The following is a 21,895-nucleotide window of genomic DNA, read 5'->3' on the forward strand; positions in this document are numbered from 1 at the left end:
AGGTGGTTGCTAGGGTGTTGCAAGGTGGTTGCTAAGGTGTTGCTATGGTATCCGGGGTGGTTGCTAAGGTGTTGCTAGATGGTTGCTAGGTGGTTGCTAGGGTGTTGCTAGGCGGTTGCTAAGGTGTTGCTATGGTATCCGGGGTGGTTGCTAAGGTGTTGCTAGGTGGTTGCTAAGGTGTTGCTAGGCGGTTGCTAAGGTGTTGCTATGGTATCCGGGGTGGTTACTAAGGTGCTTCTAAGTGGTTGCTAGGTGGTTGCTAAGTTGTTGCTAGGCGGTTGCTAAGGTGTTGCTATGGTATCCGGGGTGGTTGCTAAGGTGTTGCTAGGTGGTTGCTAGGTAGTTGCTAAGGTGTTGCTAGGCGGTTGCTAAGGTGTTGCTATGGTATCCAGGGTGGTTGCTAAGGTGTTGCTAGGTGGTTGCTAGGTGGTTGCTAGGGTGTTGCTAGGCGGTTGCTAAGGTGTTGCTATGGTATCCGGGGTGGTTGCTAAGGTGTTGCTAGGTGGTTGCTAGGGTGTTGCTAGGCGGTTGCTAAGGTGTTGCTATGGTATCCGGGGTGGTTGCTAAGGTGTTGCTAGGTGGTTGCTAGGTGGTTGCTAGGGTGTTTCTAGGCGGTTGCTAAGGTGTTGCTATGGTATCCGGGGTGGTTGCTAAGGTGTTGCTAGGTGGTTGCTAGGTGGTTGCTAGGGTGTTGCTAGGCGGTTGCTAAGGTGTTGCTATGGTATCCAGGGTGGTTGCTATGGTGTTGCTAAGTGGTTGGTAGGTCACTCCTAAGCAGTTGTTAGGTGGTTGCTAAGGTGTTGCTATGGTATCCGGGGTGGTTGCTAAGGTGTTGCTAAGTGGTTGCTATGCGGTTGCTAAGGTGTTGCTAGGCGGTTGCTAAGGTGTTGCTATGGTATCCGGGGAGGTTGCTAAGGTGTTGCTAGGTGGTTGCTAGGTGGTTGCTAAGGTGTTGCTATGGTATCTGTGGTGGTTGCTATGGTGTTTCTAGGTGGTTGCTAGGTGATTTATATGCATAAATTAGATTAAATGGTGTTTGCACGTTGCTACGCAACGTGCAAATACATCAATCAGCTATGCACGCTAGGTTGCTCTGGCCGTTCGGGGGTGTCCAAACTTTTGACCCGTGGCTCCATTACACACAGTACTGGGGGGCCGGGGTGTCCAAACTTTTGACCCATGGCTCCATTACACACAGTACTGGGGGGGGCCAGGGTGTCCAAACTTTTGACCTAACGCTGATTAATCCCATAGCTGCTCCATTACACACAGTACTGGAGTTCTAGCTACCTGTCCTTCGATCTAGCTGCCGTCCTCCGATTGGCCCCATTCATTCCAATGGGGCCACTTCGTACGACATTCGTACGAAATCCGTACGTCGTAACTTTTCGTAACGCATATTTTCGGAAATAGGTCAATAAGTTCTACAGGTCCTCAATTGGTTTCATCTTCGTATTTCAAAAATTGCGACGTCCACGGGCGTGCAAAGTTCTGCCCATTCATTTTCAATGGGCAAAAAAACGCGTACTTACGAAGTTTTTACGAAAAACGTAAGTCCGATCGGAAAGCTGTATACAAGCCCACCATTCCCGATATGGACGCACGTTTTCTCTTTTGAACGAAGTCGATATTTCGAAAACTGCGGCACTAGTTAACCGGACAAAAAACAGGTGGAATAATAATAATAACTAGATTGCAGTTCCTACAGAAACTGCGAGTGTGATTGCAGTGCTGGCTGGTATCTGCTATGGTGTTGCTAAGGTGTTGCTAAGTGGTTGCTAAGGTGTGGCTATGGTATCCGGGGTGGTTGCTAAGGTGTTGCTAAGTGGTTGCTAGGTGGTTGCTAAGGTGTTGCTAGGCGGTTGCTAAGGTGTTGCTATGGTATCTGGGGTGGTTGCTAAGGTGTTGCTAGGTGGTTGCTAAGGTGTTGCTAGGCGGTTGCTAAGGTGTTGCTATGGTATCCAGGGTGGTTGCTAAGGTGTTGCTAGGTGGTTGCTAGGTGGTTGCTAAGGTGTTGCTAGGCGGTTGCTAAGGTGTTGCTATGGTATCCGGGGTGGTTGCTAAGGTGTTGCTAGGTGGTTGCTAGGTGGTTGCTAAGGTGTTGCTAGGCGGTTGCTAAGGTGTTGCTATGGTATCCGGGGTGGTTGCTAAGGTGTTGCTAGGTGGTTGCTAGGGTGTTGCTATGGTATCCGGGGTGGTTGCTAAGGTGTTGCTAGGTGGTTGCTAGGTGGTTGCTAGGGTGTTGCTAGGCGGTTGCTAAGGTGTTGCTATGGTATCCGGGGTGGTTGCTAAGGTGTTGCTAGGTGGTTGCTAAGGTGTTGCTAGGCGGTTGCTAAGGTGTTGCTATGGTATCCGGGGTGGTTGCTAAGGTGTTGCTAGGTGGTTGCTAAGGTGTTGCTAGGCGGTTGCTAAGGTGTTGCTATGGTATCCGGGGTGGTTGCTAAGGTGTTGCTAGGTGGTTGCTAGGGTGTTGCTAGGCGGTTGCTAAGGTGTTGCTATGGTATCCGGGGTGGTTGCTAAGGTGTTGCTAGGTGGTTGCTAGGGTGTTGCTAGGCGGTTGCTAAGGTGTTGCTATGGTATCCGGGGTGGTTGCTAAGGTGTTGCTAGGTGGTTGCTAGGTGGTTGCTAGGGTGTTGCTAGGCGGTTGCTAAGGTGTTGCTATGGTATCCGGGGTGGTTGCTAAGGTGTTGCTAGGTGGTTGCTAGGTGGTTGCTAGGGTGTTGCTAGGCGGTTGCTAAGGCTTTGCTATGGTATCCGGGGTGGTTGCTAAGGTGTTGCTAGGTGGTTGCTAGGTGGTTGCTAGGGTGTTGCTAGGCGGTTGCTAAGGTGTTGCTATGGTATCCGGGGTGGTTGCTAAGGTGTTGCTAGGTGGTTGCTAGGTGGTTGCTAGGGTGTTGCTAGGCGGTTGCTAAGGTGTTGCTATGGTATCCGGGGTGTTTGCTAAGGTGTTGCTAGGTGGTTGCTAGGTGGTTGCTAGGGTGTTGCTAGGCGGTTGCTAAGGTGTTGCTATGGTATCTTGGGTGGTTGCTAAGGTGTTGCTAGATGGTTGCTAGGTGGTTGCTATGGTGTTGCTAGGCGGTTGCTAAGGTGTTGCTATGGTATCCAGGGTGGTTGCTATGGTGTTGCTAAGTGGTTGGTAGGTCACTCCTAAGCAGTTGCTAGGTGGTTGCTAAGGTGTTGCTATGGTATCCAGGGTGGTTGCTATGGTGTTTCTAGGTGGTTGCTAGGTGATGTATATGCATAAATTTGATTAAATGGTGTTTGCACGTTGCTACGCAACGTGCAAATACATCAATCAGCTATGCACGCTAGGTTGCTCTGGCCGTTCGGGGGTGTCCAAACTTTTGACCCGTGGCTCCATTACACACAGTACTGGGGCTCTGGGGTGTCCAAACTTTTGACCCGTGGCTCCATTACACACAGTACTGGGGGGCCGGGGTGTCCAAACTTTTGACCTAATGCTGTTTTATCCCATAGCTGCTCCATTACACACAGTACTGGAGTTCTAGCTACCTGTCCTTCGATCTAGCTGCCGTCCTCCGATTGGCCCCATTCATTCCAATGGGGCCACTTCGTACGACAATCGTACGAAATCCGTACATCGTAACTTTTCGTAACGCATATTTTCGGAAAGAGCTCAATAAGTTCTACAGGTCCTCAATTGGTTTCATCTTCGTATTTCAAAAATTGCGACGTCCACGGGCGTGCAAAGTTCTGCCCATTCATTTTCAATGGGCAAAAAAACGCGTACTTACGAAGTTTTTACGAAAAACGTAAGTCCGATCGGAAAGCTGTATACAAGCCCACCATTCCCGATATGGACGCACGTTTTCTCTTTTGAACGAAGTCGATATTTCGAAAACTGCGGCACTAGTTAACCGGACAAAAAACAGGTGGAACTAGATTGCAGTTCCTGCAGAAACTGCGAGTGTGATTGCAGTGCTGGCTGGTATCTGCTGTGGTGTTGCTAAGGTGTTGCTAAGTGGTTGCTAAGGTGTGGCTATGGTATCCGGGGTGGTTGCTAAGGTGTTGCTAAGTGGTTGCTAGGTGGTTGCTAAGGTGTTGCTAGGCGGTTGCTAAGGTGTTGCTATGGTATCTGGGGTGGTTGCTAAGGTGTTGCTAGGTGGTTGCTAAGGTGTTGCTAGGCGGTTGCTAAGGTGTTGCTATGGTATCCGGGGTGGTTGCTAAGGTGTTGCTAGGTGGTTGCTAAGGTGTTGCTAGGCGGTTGCTAAGGTGTTGCTATGGTATCCGGGGTGGTTGCTAAGGTGTTGCTAGGTGGTTGCTAGGTGGTTGCTAAGGTGTTGCTAGGCGGTTGCTAAGGTGTTGCTATGGTATCCGGGGTGGTTGCTAAGGTGTTGCTAGGTGGTTGCTAGGGTGTTGCTAGGCGGTTGCTAAGGTGTTGCTATGGTATCCGGGGTGGTTGCTAAGGTGTTGCTAGGTGGTTGCTAGGTGGTTGCTAGGGTGTTGCTAGGCGGTTGCTAAGGTGTTGCTATGGTATCCGGGGTGGTTGCTAAGGTGTTGCTAGGTGGTTGCTAGGTGGTTGCTAGGGTGTTGCTAGGCGGTTGCTAAGGTGTTGCTATGGTATCCGGGGTGGTTGCTAAGGTGTTGCTAGGTGGTTGCTAGGTGGTTGCTAGGGTGTTGCTAGGCGGTTGCTAAGGTGTTGCTATGGTATCCGGGGTGGTTGCTAAGGTGTTGCTAGGTGGTTGCTAGGTGGTTGCTAGGGTGTTGCTAGGCGGTTGCTAAGGTGTTGCTATGGTATCCGGGGTGGTTGCTAAGGTGTTGCTAGGTGGTTGCTAGGTGGTTGCTAAGGTGTTGCTATGGTATCTGGGGTGGTTGCTAAGGTGTTGCTAGATGGTTGCTAGGTGGTTGCTATGGTGTTGCTAGGCGGTTGCTAAGGTGTTGCTATGGTATCCGGGGTGGTTGCTATGGTGTTTCTAGGTGGTTGCTAGGTGATGTATAAGCATAAATTTGATTAAATGGTGTTTGCACGTTGCTACGCAACGTGCAAATACATCAATCAGCTATGCACGCTAGGTTGCTCTGGCCGTTCGGGGGTGTCCAAACTTTTGACCCGTGGCTCCATTACACACAGTACTGGGGGGCCGGGGTGTCCAAACTTTTGACCCGTGTCTCCATTACACACAGTACTGGGGGGCCGGGGTGTCCAAACTTTTGACCTAACGCTGATTTATCCCATAGCTGCTCCATACACTCACAGTACTGGAGTTCTAGCTACCTGTCCTTCGATCTAGCTGCCGTCCTCCGATTGGCCCCATTCATTCCAATGGGGCCACTTCGTACGACATTCGTACGAAATCCGTACGTCGTAACTTTTCGTAACGCATATTTTCGGAAAGAGCTCAATAAGTTCTACAGGTCCTCAATTGGTTTCATCTTCGTATCTCAAAATTTGCGACGTCCACGGGCGTGCAAAGTTCTGCCCATTCATTTTCAATGCGCGAAAAAACGCGTACTTACGAAGTTTTTACGAAAAACGTAAGTCCGATCGGAAAGCTGTATACAAGCCCACCATTCCCGATAAGGACGCACGTTTTCTCTTTTGAACGAAGTCGATATTTCGAAAACTGCGGCACTAGTTAACCGGACAAAAAACAGGTGGAATAATAATAATAATAATAATAACTAGATTGCAGTTCCTACAGAAACTGCGAGTGTGATTGCAGAGCTGACCGGGGTACCCAAACTTTTGACCAGTTGCTCCATTACACACAGTACTGGGGCCCTGGGGTGTCCAAACTTTTGACCCGTGGCTCCATTACACAGTACTGGGGCTCTGGGGTGTCCAAACTTTTGACCCGTGACTCCATTACACACAGTACTGGGGCTCTGGGGTGTCCAAACTTTTGACCCGTGACTCCATTACACACAGTACTGGGGCTCTGGGGTGTCCAAACTTTTGACCCGTGGCTCCATTACACAGTACTGGGGCTCTGGGGTGTCCAAACTTTTGACCCGTGACTCCATTACACACAGTACTGGGGCTCTGGGGTGTCCAAACTTTTGACCCGTGACTCCATTACACACAGTACTGGGGCTCTGGGGTGTCCAAACTTTTGACCCGTGGCTCCATTACACACAGTACTGGGGCTCTGGGGTGTCCAAACTTTTGACCCGTGGCTCCATTACACACAGTACTGGGGCTCTGGGGTGTCCAAACTTTTGACCCGTGGCTCCATTACACACAGTACTGGGGGGCTGGGGTGTCCAAACTTTTGACCCGTGGCTCCATTACACACAGTACTGGGGGGCTGGGGTGTCCAAACTTTTGACCCGTGGCTCCATTACACACAGTACTGGGGCTCTGGGGTGTCCAAACTTTTGACCCGTGGCTCCATTACACACAGTACTGGGGGGCCGGGGTGTCCAAACTTTTGACCTAATGCTGTTTTATCCCATAGCTGCTCCATTACACACAGTACTGGAGTTCTAGCTACCTGTCCTTCGATCTAGCTGCCGTCCTCCGATTGGCCCCATTCATTCCAATGGGGCCACTTCGTACGACAATCGTACGAAATCCGTACGTCGTAACTTTTCGTAACGCATATTTTCGGAAAGAGCTCAATAAGTTCTACAAGTCCTCAATTGGTTTCATCTTCGTATTTCAAAAATTGCGACGTCCACGGGCGTGCAAAGTTCTGCCCATTCATTTTCAATGGTCAAAAAAACGCGTACTTACGAAGTTTTTACGAAAAACGTAAGTCCGATCGGAAAGCTGTATACAAGCCCACCATTCCCGATATGGACGCACGTTTTCTCTTTTGAACGAAGTCGATATTTCGAAAACTGCGGCACTAGTTAACCGGACAAAAAACAGGTGGAATAATAATAATAATAATAAGAATAAGACTTAAGAATAACAATACTGTGATTGCATACTGCAATCACACTAATAATAATAATAAGAAGAAGAAGAAGAAGAAGAATAAGACTTAAGAAGATCAATACTGTGATTGCATTACTGCAATCACACTAATAATAATAATAATAATACAGAAACTGCGAGTGTGATTGCAGAGCTGGCTGGTATCTGCTATGGTGTTGCTAAGGTGTTGCTAAGTGGTTGCTAAGGTGTTGCTATCGTATCCAGGGTGGTTGCTAAGGTGTTGCTAAGTGGTTGCTAGGTGGTTGCTAAGGTGTTGCTAGGTGGTTGCTAAGGTGTTGCAATGGTATCCGGGGTGGTTGCTAAGGTGTTGCTAGGTGGTTGCTAGGCGGTTGCTAAGGTGTTGCTATGGTATCCGGGGTGGTTGCTAAGGTGTTGCTAGGTGGTTGCTAAGGTGTTGCTATGGTATCCGGGGTGGTTGCTAAGGTGTTGCTAGGTGGTTGCTAGGGTGTTGCTAGGCGGTTGCTAAGGTGTTGCTATGGTATCCGGGGTGGTTGCTAAGGTGTTGCTAGGTGGTTGCTAAGGTGTTGCTAGGCGGTTGCTAAGGTGTTGCTATGGTATCCGGGGTGGTTGCTAAGGTGTTGCTAGGTGGTTGCTAGGTGGTTGCTAGAGTGTTGCTAGGCGGTTGCTAAGGTGTTGCTATGGTATCCGGGGTGGTTGCTAAGGTGTTGCTAGGTGGTTGCTAGGTGGTTGCTAGGGTGTTGCTAGGCGGTTGCTAAGGTGTTGCTATGGTATCCAGGGTGGTTGCTAAGGTGTTGCTAGGTGGTTGCTAGGGTGTTGCTAGGCGGTTGCTAAGGTGTTGCTATGGTATCCGGGGTGGTTGCTAAGGTGTTGCTAGGTGGTTGCTAAGGTGTTGCTATGGTATCCGGGGTGGTTGCTAAGGTGTTGCTAGGTGGTTGCTAGGGTGTTGCTAGGCGGTTGCTAAGGTGTTGCTATGGTATCCAGGGTGGTTGCTAAGGTGTTGCTAGGTGGTTGCTAGGTGGTTGCTAGGGTGTTGCTAGGCGGTTGCTAAGGAGTTGCTATGGTATCCGGGGTGGTTGCTAAGGTGTTGCTAGGTGGTTGCTAGGTGGTTGCTAGGGTGTTGCTAGGCGGTTGCTAAGGTGTTGCTATGGTATCCGGGGTGGTTGCTAAGGTGTTGCTAGGTGGTTGCTAGGGGGTTGCTAAGGTGTTGCTAGGCGGTTGCTAAGGTGTTGCTATGGTATCCGGGGTGGTTGCTAAGGTGTTGCTAGGTGGTTGCTAGGGTGTTGCTAGGCGGTTGCTAAGGTGTTGCTATGGTATCCGGGGTGGTTGCTAAGGTGTTGCTAGGTGGTTGCTAGGTTGTTGCTAGGCGGTTGCTAAGGTGTTGCTATGGTATCCAGGGTGGTTGCTAAGGTGTTGCTAGGTGGTTGCTAGGGTGTTGCTAGGCGGTTGCTAAGGTGTTGCTATGGTATCCGGGGTGGTTGCTAAGGTGTTGCTAGGTGGTTGCTAGGTGGTTGCTAGGGTGTTGCTAGGCGGTTGCTAAGGTGTTGCTATGGTATCTGGGGTGGTTGCTAAGGTGCTGCTAGATGGTTGCTAGGTGGTTGCTATGGTGTTGCTAGGCGGTTGCTAAGGTGTTGCTATGGTATCCAGGGTGGTTGCTATGGTGTTGCTAAGTGGTTGGTAGGTCACTACTAAGCAGTTGCTAGGTGGTTGCTAAGGTGTTGCTATGGTATCCGGGGTGGTTGCTATGGTGTTTCTAGGTGGTTGCTAGGTGATGTATATGCATAAATTTGATTAAATGGTGTTTGCACGTTGCTACGCAACGTGCAAATACATCAATCAGCTATGCACGCTAGGTTGCTCTGGCCGTTCGGGGGTGTCCAAACTTTTGACCCGTGGCTCCATTACACACAGTACTGGGGGGCCGGGGTGTCCAAACTTTTGACCCATGGCTCCATTACACACAGTACTGGGGGGCCGGGGTGTCCAAACTTTTGACCTAACGCTGTTTTATCCCATAGCTGCTCCATACACTCACAGTACTGGAGTTCTAGCTACCTGTCCTTCGATCTAGCAGCCGTCCTCCAATTGGCCCCATTCATTCCAATGGGGCCACTTCGTACGACAATCGTACGAAATCCGTACGTCGTAACTTTTCGTAACGCATATTTTCGGAAAGAGCTCAATAAGTTCTACAGGTCCTCAATTGGTTTCATCTTCGTATTTCAAAAGTTGCGACGTCCACGGGCGTGCAAAGTTCTGGCCATTCATTTTCAATGGGCAAAAAAACGCGTACTTACGAAGTTTTTACGAAAAACGTAAGTCCGATCGGAAAGCTGTATACAAGCCCACCATTCCCGATAAGGACGCACGTTTTCTCTTTTGGACGAAGTCGATATTTCGAAAACTGCGGCACTAGTTAACCGGACAAAAAACAGGTGGAATAATAATAATAATAATAAGAAGAAGAAGAAGAAGAAGAATAAGACTTAAGAAGATCAATACTGTGATTGCATTACTGCAATCACACTAATAACTAGATTGCAGTTCCTGCAGAAACTGCGAGTGTGATTGCAGTGCTGGCTGGTATCTGCTAAGGTGTTGCTAGGTGGTTGCTAAGGTGTTGCTAGGTGGTTGCTAAGGTGTTGCTGTGGTATCCGGGGTGGTTGCTAAGATGTTGCTAGGTGGTTGCTAAGGTATTGCTAGGCGGTTGCTAAGGTGTTGCTATGGTATCCAGGATGGTTGCTAAGGTGTTGCTAGGTGGTTGCTAGGGTGTTGCTAGGCGGTTGCTAAGGTGTTGCTATGGTATCCGGGGTGGTTGCTAAGGTGTTGCTAGGTGGTTGCTAGGGTGTTGCTAGGCGGTTGCTAAGGTGTTGCTATGGTATCCGGGGTGGTTGCTAAGGTGTTGCTAGGTGGTTGCTAGGGTGTTGCTAGGCGGTTGCTAAGGTGTTGCTATGGTATCCGGGGTGGTTGCTAAGGTGTTGCTATGGTATCCGGGGTGGTTCCTAAGGTGTTGCTAGGTGGTTGCTAAGGTGTTGCTAGGCGGTTGCTAAGGTGTTGCTATGGTATCTGGGGTGGTTGCTAAGGTGTTGCTAGGTGGTTGCTAGGTGGTTGCTAGGGTGTTGCTAGGTGGTTGCTAAGGTGTTGCTATGGTATCCGGGGTGGTTGCTAAGGTGTTGCTAGGTGGTTGCTAGGTGGTTGCTAGGGTGTTGCTAGGCGGTTACTAAGGTGTTGCTATGGTATCCGGGGTGGTTGCTAAGGTGTTGCTAGGTGGTTGCTAGGTGGTTGCTAGGTGGTTGCTAAGGTGTTGCTATGGTATCCGGGGTGGTTGCTAAGGTGTTGCTAGGTGGTTGCTAGGTGGTTGCTAGGGTGTTGCTAGGCGGTTGCTAAGGTGTTGCTATGGTATCCGGGGTGGTTGCTAAGGTGTTGCTAAGTGGTTGGTAGGTGGTTGCTAAGGTGTTGCTAGGCGGTTGCTAAGGTGTTGCTATGGTATCCGGGGTGGTTGCTAAGGTGTTGCTAGGTGGTTGCTAGGGTGTTGCTAGGCGGTTGCTAAGGTGTTGCTATGGTATCCGGGGTGGTTGCTAAGGTGTTGCTATGGTATCCGGGGTGGTTGCTAAGGTGTTGCTAGGTGGTTGCTAAGGTGTTGCTAGGCGGTTGCTAAGGTGTTGCTATGGTATCTGGGGTGGTTGCTAAGGTGTTGCTAGGTGGTTGCTAGGTGGTTGCTAGGGTGTTGCTAGGCGGTTGCTAAGGTGTTGCTATGGTATCCGGGGTGGTTGCTAAGGTGTTGCTAGGTGGTTGCTAGGTGGTTGCTAGGGTGTTGCTAGGCGGTTACTAAGGTGTTGCTATGGTATCCGGGGTGGTTGCTAAGGTGTTGCTAGGTGGTTGCTAGGTGGTTGCTAGGGTGTTGCTAGGCGGTTGCTAGGTGGTTGCTAAGGTGTTGCTATGGTATCCGGGGTGGTTGCTAAGGTGTTGCTAGGTGGTTGCTAGGTGGTTGCTAGGGTGTTGCTAGGCGGTTGCTAAGGTGTTGCTATGGTATCCGGGGTGGTTGCTAAGGTGTTGCTAAGTGGTTGGTAGGTGGTTGCTAAGGTGTTGCTAGGCGGTTGCTAAGGTGTTGCTATGGTATCTGGGGTGGTTACTAAGGTGTTGCTAGGTGGTTGCTAGGTGGTTGCTAAGGTGTTGCCAGGCGGTTGCTAAGGTGTTGCTATGGTATCTGGGGTGGTTGCTAAGGTGTTGCTAGGTGGTTGCTAGGTGGTTGCTAGGGTGTTGCTAGGCGGTTGCTAAGGTGTTGCTATGGTATCCGGGATGGTTGCCAAGGTGTTGCTAGGTGGTTGCTAGGTGGTTGCTAGGGTGTTGCTAGGCGGTTGCTAAGGTGTTGCTATGGTATCCGGGGTGGTTGCTATGGTGTTTCTAGGTGGTTGCTAGGTGATGTATATGCATCAATTAGATTAAATGGTGTTTGCACGTTGCTACGCAACGTGCAAATACATCAATCAGCTATGCACGCTAGGTTGCTCTGGCCGTTCGGGGGTGTCCAAACTTTTGACCCGTGGCTCCATTACACACAGTACTGGGGGGCCGGGGTGTCCAAACTTTTGACCCATGGCTCCATTACACACAGTACTGGGGGGGGGCCGGGGTGTCCAAACTTTTGACCTAACGCTGATTTATCCCATAGCTGCTCCATACACTCACAGTACTGGAGTTCTAGCTACCTGTCCTTCGATCTAGCTGCCGTCCTCCGATTGGCCCCATTCATTCCAATGGGGCCACTTCGTACGACATTCGTACGAAATCCGTACGTCGTAACTTTTCGTAACGCATATTTTCGGAAAGAGCTCAATAAGTTCTACAGGTCCTCAATTGGTTTCATCTTCGTATTTCAAAAATTGCGACGTCCACGGGCGTGCAAAGTTCTGCCCATTCATTTTCAATGGGCAAAAAAACGCGTACTTACGAAGTTTTTACGAAAAACGTAAGTCCGATCGGAAAGCTGTATACAAGCCCACCATTCCCGATATGGACGCACGTTTTCTCTTTTGAACGAAGTCGATATTTCGAAAACTGCGGCACTAGTTAACCGGACAAAAAACAGGTGGAATAATAATAATAACTAGATTGCAGTTCCTACAGAAACTGCGAGTGTGATTGCAGTGCTGGCTGGTATCTGCTATGGTGTTGCTAGGTGGTTGCTAAGGTGTTGCTAGGTGGTTGCTAAGGTGTTGCTATGGTATCCGGGGTGGTTGCTAAGGTGTTGCTAGGTGGTTGCTAGGCGGTTGCTAAGGTGTTGCTATGGTATCCGGGGTGGTTGCTAAGGTGTTGCTAGGTGGTTGCTAGGTGGTTGCTAAGGTGTTGTTAGGCGGTTGCTAAGGTGTTGCTATGGTATTTGGGGTGGTTGCTAAGGTGTTGCTAGGTGGTTGCTAGGTGGTTGCTAAGGTGTTGCTAGGCGGTTGCTAAGGTGTTGCTATGGTATCCGGGGTGGTTGCTAAGGTGTTGCTAGGTGGTTGCTAGGTGTTGCTAGGCGGTTGCTAAGGTGTTGCTATGGTATTTGGGGTGGTTGCTAAGGTGTTGCTAGGTGGTTGCTGAGTGGTTGCTAAGGTGTTGCTAGGCGGTTGCTAAGGTGTTGCTATGGTATCCGGGGTGGTTGCTAAGGTGTTGCTAGGTGGTTGCTAGGTGGTTGCTAGGGTGTTGCTAGGCGGTTGCTAAGGTGTTGCTATGGTATCTTGGGTGGTTGCTAAGGTGTTGCTAGGTGGTTGCTAGGTGGTTGCTATGGTGTTGCTAGGCGGTTGCTAAGGTGTTGCTACGGTATCCGGGGTGGTTGCTAAGGTGTTGCTAGGTGGTTGCTAGGTGGTTGCTAGGGTGTTGCTAGGCGGTTGCTAAGGTGTTGCTATGGTATCCGGGGTGGTTGCTAAGGTGTTGCTAGGTGGTTGCTAGGTGGTTGCTAGGGTGTTGCTAGGCGGTTGCTAAGGTGTTGCTATGGTATCCGGGGTGGTTGCTAAGGTGTTGCTAGGTGGTTGCTAGGTGGTTGCTAAGGTGTTGCTAGGCGGTTGCTAAGGTGTTGCTATGGTATCTTGGGTGGTTGCTAAGGTGTTGCTAGGTGGTTGCTAGGTGGTTGCTAGGGTGTTGCTAGGCGGTTGCTAAGGTGTTGCTATGGTATCCGGGGTGGTTGCTAAGGTGTTGCTAGGTGGTTGCTAGGTGGTTGCTAGGGTGTTGCTAGGCGGTTGCTAAGGTGTTGCTATGGTATCCGGGGTGGTTGCTAAGGTGTTGCTAGGTGGTTGCTAGGTGGTTGCTAGCGTGTTGCTAGGCGGTTGCTAAGGTGTTGCTATGTATCCGGGGTGGTTGCTAAGGTGTTGCTAGGTGGTTGCTAAGGTGTTGCTAGGCGGTTGCTAAGGTGTTGCTATGGTATCCGGGGTGGTTGCTAAGGTGTTGCTAGGTGGTTGCTAGGTGGTTGCTAAGGTGTTGCTAGGCGGTTGCTAAGGTGTTGCTATGGTATCCGGGGTGGTTGCTAAGGTGTTGCTAGGTGTTTGCTAGGTGGTTGCTAAGGTGTTGCTAGGCGGTTGCTAAGGTGTTGCTATGGTATCCGGGGTGGTTGCTAAGGTGTTGCTAGGTGGTTGCTAGGTGGTTGCTAAGGTGTTGCTAGGTGGTTGCTAGGTGATGTATATGCATAAATTAGATTAAATGGTGTTTGCACGTTGCTACGCAACGTGCAAATACATCAATCAGCTATGCACGCTAGGTTGCTTTGGCCGTTCGGGGGTGTCCAAACTTTTGACCCGTGGCTCCATTACACACAGTACTGGGGGGGCCGGGGTGTCCAAACTTTTGACCCGTGGCTCCATTACACACAGTACTGGGGGGCCGGGGTGTCCAAACTTTTGACCTAATGCTGTTTTATCCCATAGCTGCTCCATTACACACAGTACTGGAGTTCTAGCTACCTGTCCTTCGATCTAGCTGCCGTCCTCCGATTGGCCCCATTCATTCCAATGGGGCCACTTCGTACGACAATCGTACGAAATCCGTACGTCGTAACTTTTCGTAACGCATATTTTCGGAAAGAGCTCAATAAGTTCTACAGGTCCTCAATTGGTTTCATCTTCGTATTTCAAAAATTGCGACGTCCACGGGCGTGCAAAGTTCTGCCCATTCATTTTCAATGGTCAAAAAAACGCGTACTTACGAAGTTTTTACGAAAAACGTAAGTCCGATCGGAAAGCTGTATACAAGCCCACCATTCCCGATATGGACGCACGTTTTCTCTTTTGAACGAAGTCGATATTTCGAAAACTGCGGCACTAGTTAACCGGACAAAAAACAGGTGGAATAATAATAATAATAATAAGAATAAGACTTAAGAAGAACAATACTGTGATTGCATACTGCAATCACACTAATAATAATAATAATAATAATAAGAAGAAGAAGAATAAGACTTAAGAAGAACAATACTGTGATTGCATTACTGCAATCACACTAATAAAAATAATAATAAGAAGAAGAATAAGACTTAAGAAGAACAGTACTGTGATTGCATTACTGCAATCACACTAATAATAATAATAAGAAGAAGAAGAAGAATAAGACTTAAGAAGAACAATACTGTGATTGCATTACTGCAATCACACTAATAATAATAAGAAGAATAAGACTTAAGAAGAACAATACTGTGATTGCATTACTGCAATCACACTAATAATAAGAATAAGACTTAAGAAGAACAATACTGTGATTGCATTACTGCAATCACACTAATAATAATAATAATAAGAAGAAGAATAAGACTTAAGAAGAACAATACTGTGATTGCATTACTGCAATCACACTAACTAGATTGCAGTTCCTACAGAAACTGCGAGTGTGATTGCAGTGCTGGCTGGTATCTGCTATGGTGTTGCTAAGGTGTTGCTATGGTATCCGGGGTGGTTGCTAAGGTGTTGCTAAGTGGTTGCTAAGGTGTTGCTAGGCGGTTGCTAAGGTGTTGCTATGGTATCCGGGGTGGTTGCTAAGGTGTTGCTAGGTGGTTGCTAGGGTGTTGCTAGGCGGTTGCTAAGGTGTTGCTATGGTATCCGGGGTGGTTGCTAAGGTGTTGCTAGGTGGTTGCTAGGTGGTTGCTAGGGTGTTGCTAGGCGGTTGCTAAGGTGTTGCTATGGTATCCGGGGTGGTTGCTAAGGTGTTGCTAGGTGGTTGCTAGGGTGTTGCTAGGCGGTTGCTAAGGTGTTGCTATGGTATCCGGGGTGGTTGCTAAGGTGTTCCTAGGTGGTTGCTAGGTGGTTGCTAGGGTGTTGCTAGGCGGTTGCTAAGGTGTTGCTATGGTATCCGGGGTGGTTGCTAAGGTGTTGCTAGGTGGTTGCTAGGGTGTTGCTAGGCGGTTGCTAAGGTGTTGCTATGGTATCCGGGGTGGTTGCTAAGGTGTTGCTAGGTGGTTGCTAGGTGGTTGCTAGGGTGTTGCTAGGCGGTTGCTAAGGTGTTGCTATGGTATCCGGGGTGGTTGCTAAGGTGTTGCTAGGTGGTTGCTAGGGTGTTGCTAGGCGGTTGCTAAGGTGTTGCTATGGTATCCGGGGTGGTTGCTAAGGTGTTGCTAGGTGGTTGCTAGGTGGTTGCTAGGGTGTTGCTAGGCGGTTGCTAAGGTGTTGCTATGGTATCCGGGGTGGTTGCTAAGGTGTTGCTAGGTGGTTGCTAGGTGGTTGCTAGGGTGTTGCTAGGCGGTTGCTAAGGTGTTGCTATGGTATCCGGGGTGGTTGCTAAGGTGTTGCTAGGTGGTTGCTAGGTGGTTGCTAAGGTGTTGCTAGCCGGTTGCTAAGGTGTTGCTATGGTATCTGGGGTGGTTGCTAAGGTGTTGCTAGATGGTTGCTAGGTGCTTGCTATGGTGTTGCTAGGCGGTTGCTAAGGTGTTGCTATGGTATCCAGGGTGGTTGCTAAGGTGTTGCTAGGTGGTTGCTAGGTGGTTGCTAGGGTGTTGCTAGGCGGTTGCTAAGGTGTTGCTATGGTATCCGGGGTGGTTGCTATGGTGTTTCTAGGTGGTTGCTAGGTGATGTATATGCATAAATTTGATTAAATGGTGTTTGCACGTTGCTACGCAACGTGCAAATACATCAATCAGCTATGCACGCTAGGTTGCTCTGGCCGTTCGGGGGTGTCCAAACTTTTGACCCGTGGCTCCATTACACACAGTACTGGGGGGGCCGGGGTGTCCAAACTTTTGACCCATGGCTCCATTACACACAGTACTGGGGGGCCGGGGTGTCCAAACTTTTGACCTAATGCTGTTTTATCCCATAGCTGCTCCATTACACACAGTACTGGAGTTCTAGCTACCTGTCCTTCGATCTAGCTGCCGTCCTCCGATTGGCCCCATTCATTCCAATGGGGCCACTTCGTACGACAATCGTACGAAATCCGTACTACGTAACTTTTCGTAACGCATATTTTCGGAAAGAGCTCAATAAGTTCTACAGGTCCTCAATTGGTTTCATCTTCGTATTTCAAAAATTGCGACGTCCACGGGCGTGCAAAGTTCTGCCCATTCATTTTCAATGGGCAAAAAAACGCGTACTTACGAAGTTTTTACGAAAAACGTAAGTCCGATCGGAAAGCTGTATACAAGCCCACCATTCCCGATATGGACGCACGTTTTCTCTTTTGAACGAAGTCGATATTTCGAAAACTGCGGCACTAGTTAACCGGACAAAAAACAGGTGGAATAATAATAATAAGAAGAAGAAGAATAAGACTTAAGAAGATCAGTACTGTGATTGCATTACTGCAATCACACTAATAAGAAGAAGAAGAAGAAGAATAAGACTTAAGAAGAACAATACTGTGATTGCATTACTGCAATCACACTAATAATAAGAAGAAGAAGAAGAATAAGACTTAAGAAGAACAATACTGTGATTGCATTACTGCAATCACACTAATAATAATAATAATAATAATAATAATAATCAATATATAATAGTATATATATATATATATATATATATATATATATATATATATATATATATATATTAATAGGATCTATAATAATATTATAGATATAATTATTATTATTAAACCCCGCTCCACGCGGGGATTGAACCCAGGCTGTCGCGGTCGCAGCCCAATGCTCTAACCGCTGAACCAGCGAGTGGATTGGGATGCGGCCGCTTTAATCGCCCTTTAGAGCCTCCACTCCCGAAAGGGGCGGAGCAACGAAAACGGGCGGAGAGGGAAAACAGGCGGAAAACAAAATTCACGCCGAGCGTGAGTGAGAGAAAGGGGGAGAATTGTAAACAAGACTCGCCGTGGAAGCTACGGCTACCTCTTATAAAACGAGGTGAAGGAGTAACTGAACAAAAGGGGCTTCCAAAGAAAACAAAACTGAACTGAGGTGTTTGTGGATTTAAACGCTGCTCCACCAGAGAGGGGAGGAACAGCGCGGGAGAGAGAAGGTAAACAACCGCGTGCCTCGCGGTGAGAAACACACACAGACACAGAGACACAGGAGAGAGCACACAGCTCTATCTCCAGCAGATTCGAGAGAGAAGAAAGGGACAGAGGAAGATACTTTTGCGGGAGGAGTATGCCAGCGGTGCTGGATCATACTCTCTCCAAAGGGATAGCAGGAAGAGAAAGAGAAAAGAGCCGAGGCTCACTCGAAAAAACGGGCATAGATTCGCTCTCACGAGCTTCAAAGATCCAGCGCCGAGTGGCTGGTTGGCGCTGCTTATAAGCTGTTGAAAGCAGGTGTTGATAATTAGCCAATCAGCCCTCGGCGCTGGCCTGGTGCGCCCTCCGACGCCCTGGAGGACACCTCGATCGGGCACCAGCCCTTACAGGACCCCCCCCCCCGAGGGGCGGCACCCGACGGCCCTAAACCCGCCGCACGGTCTCGCCGAAAAGCCCTGACCAGTTCCGGGTCCAGGATGTGACGAGCTGGTACCCAGGACCGCTCCTCCGGCCCGTACCCCTCCCAGTCCACCAGATACTGGAGACCCCCGCGTACCTTTCGGGAGTCCAGGAGCCGGCGGACGGTGTAGGCGGGGGCACCACCAATGGTACGGGGGCCCGGGGGAGCAGCCGGACCCAAGGAACAGAGGTAGGGCTTAAGGCGGGACACGTGGAAGGTCGGGTGGATTCTTCTAAGGGCTGATGGCAGGGCAAGCCGGTATGAAACCGGATTGATCCGGCGAAGGATTTTAAACGGCCCCAAGTACCGTGGGGCCAGTTTACGTGGGGTACCCCGCAACGGGATATCCTTGGCCGAAAGCCAGACTCGTTGGCCGACTCGAAATGAGGGGGCAGGCCGACGCCTCCTGTCTGCGAGACGTTTCTGGGTTGCCCTGGCAGACAAGAGGGCGGCCCGAGCCCTCCTCCATGCTCGGCGGCAGCGGCTGACCATCTGGTCGGCCGTGGATACTCCCGTGACCGTCTCCTGACCAGGGAAAGCAGGCGGAGCATACCCAAACTGGCACTCAAAGGGTGACATCCCTAGAGACGAGTGCCAGAGGGTGTTATGGGCATACTCCGCCCACTTTAACTGGTCGGACCAGGTGGATGGTGCAGAGGAAGCCAGACAGCGGAGGGTTCGTTCCAGGTCCTGGTTAACCCTCTCTGTCTGGCCATTGGATTGGGGGTGGAACCCCGAGGACAGGCTGGCCTCTGACCCCAATAACCGGCAGAAAGCACCCCAGAACCGGCTGGTAAAGTGAGCCCCACGGTCTGACACAATGTCCGAAGGTAGGCCGTGGATGCGGACAACCTGCTCAAGCAGCACCTCAGCCGTCCCCTGGGCAGTCGGAAGCTTGGGCAATGCCACAAAGCGCCCGGCCTTGGAGAACCTGTCCACAATGACCAATATCACAGTGTTGCCCCGAGAAGGGGGCAGCCCCGTGATAAAGTCAAGGGACAGGTGTGACCAGGGGCGAGAGGGGACGGCTAAGGGGTGCAGCAGACCCGTGGGTTTGGTTCTGGGGTCCTTATTCCGCGCACATATCGTGCAGGCGGCCACGTGGGCACGCACGTCTGGCTCCATGCGAGGCCACCAAAACCGCCGCCGCAGGAACTCAAGCGTGCGCGTGACCCCTGGATGAGCAGCTTGGGGTGAGGAGTGTCCCCATGTGAGTACCCGTCCTCTGAGAGGAGCAGGTACATAGTCTCGGCCCTGAGGGCCATTCCCTGGACCCGGATCGGTCTCTTGGGCTCGCCTTATGGCGTCCAAGAGCCCCCACCGAAGGGGTGCCAGGATCTTGGCCAAAGGCAGGATGGTCGAGGCTTCGTCTGGAAGAGGGAGGGGTTCCCACTGGCGAGAGAGGGCGTCCGGTTTGACGTTCTTGGACCCGGGACGGTATGACAAAGTGAAGTCAAACCGGGTGAAGAACAGCCCCCATCTGGCCTGGCGTGGGTTCAGGCGCTTGGCCTGCTGGATGTAAGCCAGGTTTTTATGATCAGTCCAGACCAGAAAGGGGTGTTCCGCCCCCTCAAGCCAATGCCTCCACTCTTCCAGAGCCAACTTTACGGCCAGGAGCTCCCTGTCTCCCACGTCATACCTCTGCTCTGCAGGTGTTAGACGGTGGGAGTAGTAGGCACATGGGTGCAGTCGGCCATCCAGCCCCACCCGCTGGGACAAGACCGCACCCACGCCTACTTCAGAGGCGTCCACCTCTACGACAAACGGGAGGCCAGGGTCAGGCAGTCGGAGAACTGGAGCCCTGGTCAGCAAGTTCTTGATAGCATCAAATGCTTCCTGGGCCTCTGTGCCCCAGCTGAACCGCCCAGACGTCTTCCTCGTCAGAGCGGTTAGCGGTGCGGCCACAGAGCTAAAGTTTCTTACGAATCGTCGAAAGAAATTAGCGAAGCCCAGGAAGCGCTGGACCAGGCGCACCGAAGTCGGTCGGGGCCAGTTCTCAACTGCCTTGACCTTGGTGGGGTCCATGCGCAGATTGTTATGTGACACAATAAAGCCCAAAAACGAGATGGTCTGCGCATGGAACTCCGACTTCTCCAGTTTGACGTAGAGGTGGTTCTCCAGGAGTAGCTGGAGAACCCGTCGGACGTGGGTAACGTGTTCGTTTAGTGAGCGACTGTATATGAGAATGTCGTCCAAGTAAACGAACACGTACCGGTCCAACGCCTCCCGGAGAACCTCATTAATGTACCCCTGGAAGACGGCGGGGGCGTTCATCAACCCAAAGGGCATAACTAGGTACTCATAGTGCCCAGATGGGGTGATGAACGCAGTCTTCCATTCGTCACCCGCCCTGATCCTAACCAGGTTGTAGGCACTGCGCAGGTCCAGCTTGGTGAAAATGGTGGCCTGCTGTAGTGCCTCAAAGGCGGATGACATGAGGGGCAGGGGGTAACGGTTCTTGACCGTGATCTTATTGAGGCCTCTGTAATCTATACAGGGCCTCAACCCGCCATCCTTCTTCCCCACGAAGACCGTGGCCGCGTCCAAAAAGTTGCCTGCAGCTCCCGAGTCCAAAAAGGCAGGAAGACGAACCTCAGATGCCCCACACGAAAGTGTGGCATTGAGGAACACCCCCTGAGTTCGAGGGGACCCTGGTCGGTCTGTTAGGGGTCCTTCCTTCCCTAACAGACTTTGGCCTTTAACTGCTAGCTCGGGGCAGGCAGCGCGCTGATGCCCCGAGACTCCGCAGTGGAGACACCGACCCCCCCGCATGCGAGCATTGCGCTCCTGCCTAGACAGGCGAGTGTGCCCTAACTGCACGGGTTGTGCCCCAAGGTTTGGTGGCTCCTTGGTCAACCGAGGTGGACCAACAACCGAAGGCCAACCCCGAGGTACCTGAGGCACGGTCCCCGTGCCCTGAGCTCTACGCCTTTCTCTAAGGCGGCTGTCCAGTCTCTGGGTCAGCTCAATGAAGTCGTCAAGGGACGCTGGGGGGTCGCGATGAGCGAGCTCATCTTTGAGTCCCTCATTGAGGCCATGGTGGAACGCACTGCCCAGAGCGCTGGAGTTCCATCCGCTTCCAGCCGAGAGCGTGCGGAACTCTATAGCGTACTCCGAAACCGACCTCCTACCCTGACGCAGGTTCAGGAGGCGGGTTCCTACCTCCCCTCCTCGACTCGGGAGATCAAACGTCCGCGAGAGAGCAGCTGTAAACAGCGCAGCCGAGGTGCAAACCCTTGGCTGGTGTTCCCACACCGGGGTGGCCCACGCTAATGCCCGTCCGGAGAGGAGGGAGACGATATACGCCACTTTGACACGCTCTGACTGGAAGCGGGACGGTTGCAGCTCGAATGCAAGGGAGCACTGCAGGAGAAACCCCCTACAGCCTCCTGGTTCACCACCATACCGCATGGGGGAAGGTAGTGGGGGCTCAACTTGAGGCCCCACTGAAAGTGCCACAGCAATTTTTTCTTCCACCTGGGGGGGTTTAGGTGCTTGGGTGACAGGCTGTGTTAACAGGCCAGTCAGACCCTGCAGCTGGGTTAGGATCTGCTGCAAGGTCTGTTCATGCCTCCCTATAGCCTCCCTCTGGTTCCCCAGTGTGGCTTTTACCTGCTCGAGATCCGGCTGCTCTGCTGGGTCCATGTTGGGCTGGATCTTTCTGTAATGGGTTGGGGAGCAGTAGCTCTCCAGCCCAGAAGGTTGTAGGAACCAAGTGCAGAGCAGCAGATCTCAAAGCAGGTAAACCCAAGAAAAAGGGAAAAAATAATAATAATAATAATAATAATAATAATCAATATATAATAGTATATATATATATATTTATATATATATATATATATATATATATATATATATATATATATATATATATATAGGATCTATAATAATATTATAGATATAATTATTATTATTAAACCCCGCTCCATGCGGAGATTGAACCCAGGCTGTCGCGGTCGCAGCCCAATGCTCTAACCGCTGAACCAGCGAGTGGATTGGGATGCGGCCGCTTTAATCGCCCTTTAGAGCCTCCACTCCCGAAAGGGGCGGAGCAACGAAAACGGGCGGAGAGGGAAAACAGGCGGAAAACAAAATTCACGCCGAGCGTGAGTGAGAGAAAGGGGGAGAATTGTAAACAAGACTCGCCG

General features: G+C 50.7%; 1 protein-coding gene across 3 annotated transcripts in view; it reads right to left on the reverse strand.

The window, feature by feature from the left end:
• Positions 1-21,895, reverse strand: part of cfap61 (cilia and flagella associated protein 61) — a 148,706-nt gene that overhangs the window by 110,317 nt on the left and 16,494 nt on the right. The window lies entirely within an intron of this gene.

The sequence above is a fragment of the Astyanax mexicanus genome, chromosome 1, assembly GCF_023375975.1.
Source record: "Astyanax mexicanus isolate ESR-SI-001 chromosome 1, AstMex3_surface, whole genome shotgun sequence".
In the NCBI taxonomy this organism is placed as follows: Eukaryota; Metazoa; Chordata; class Actinopteri; order Characiformes; family Acestrorhamphidae; genus Astyanax; species Astyanax mexicanus.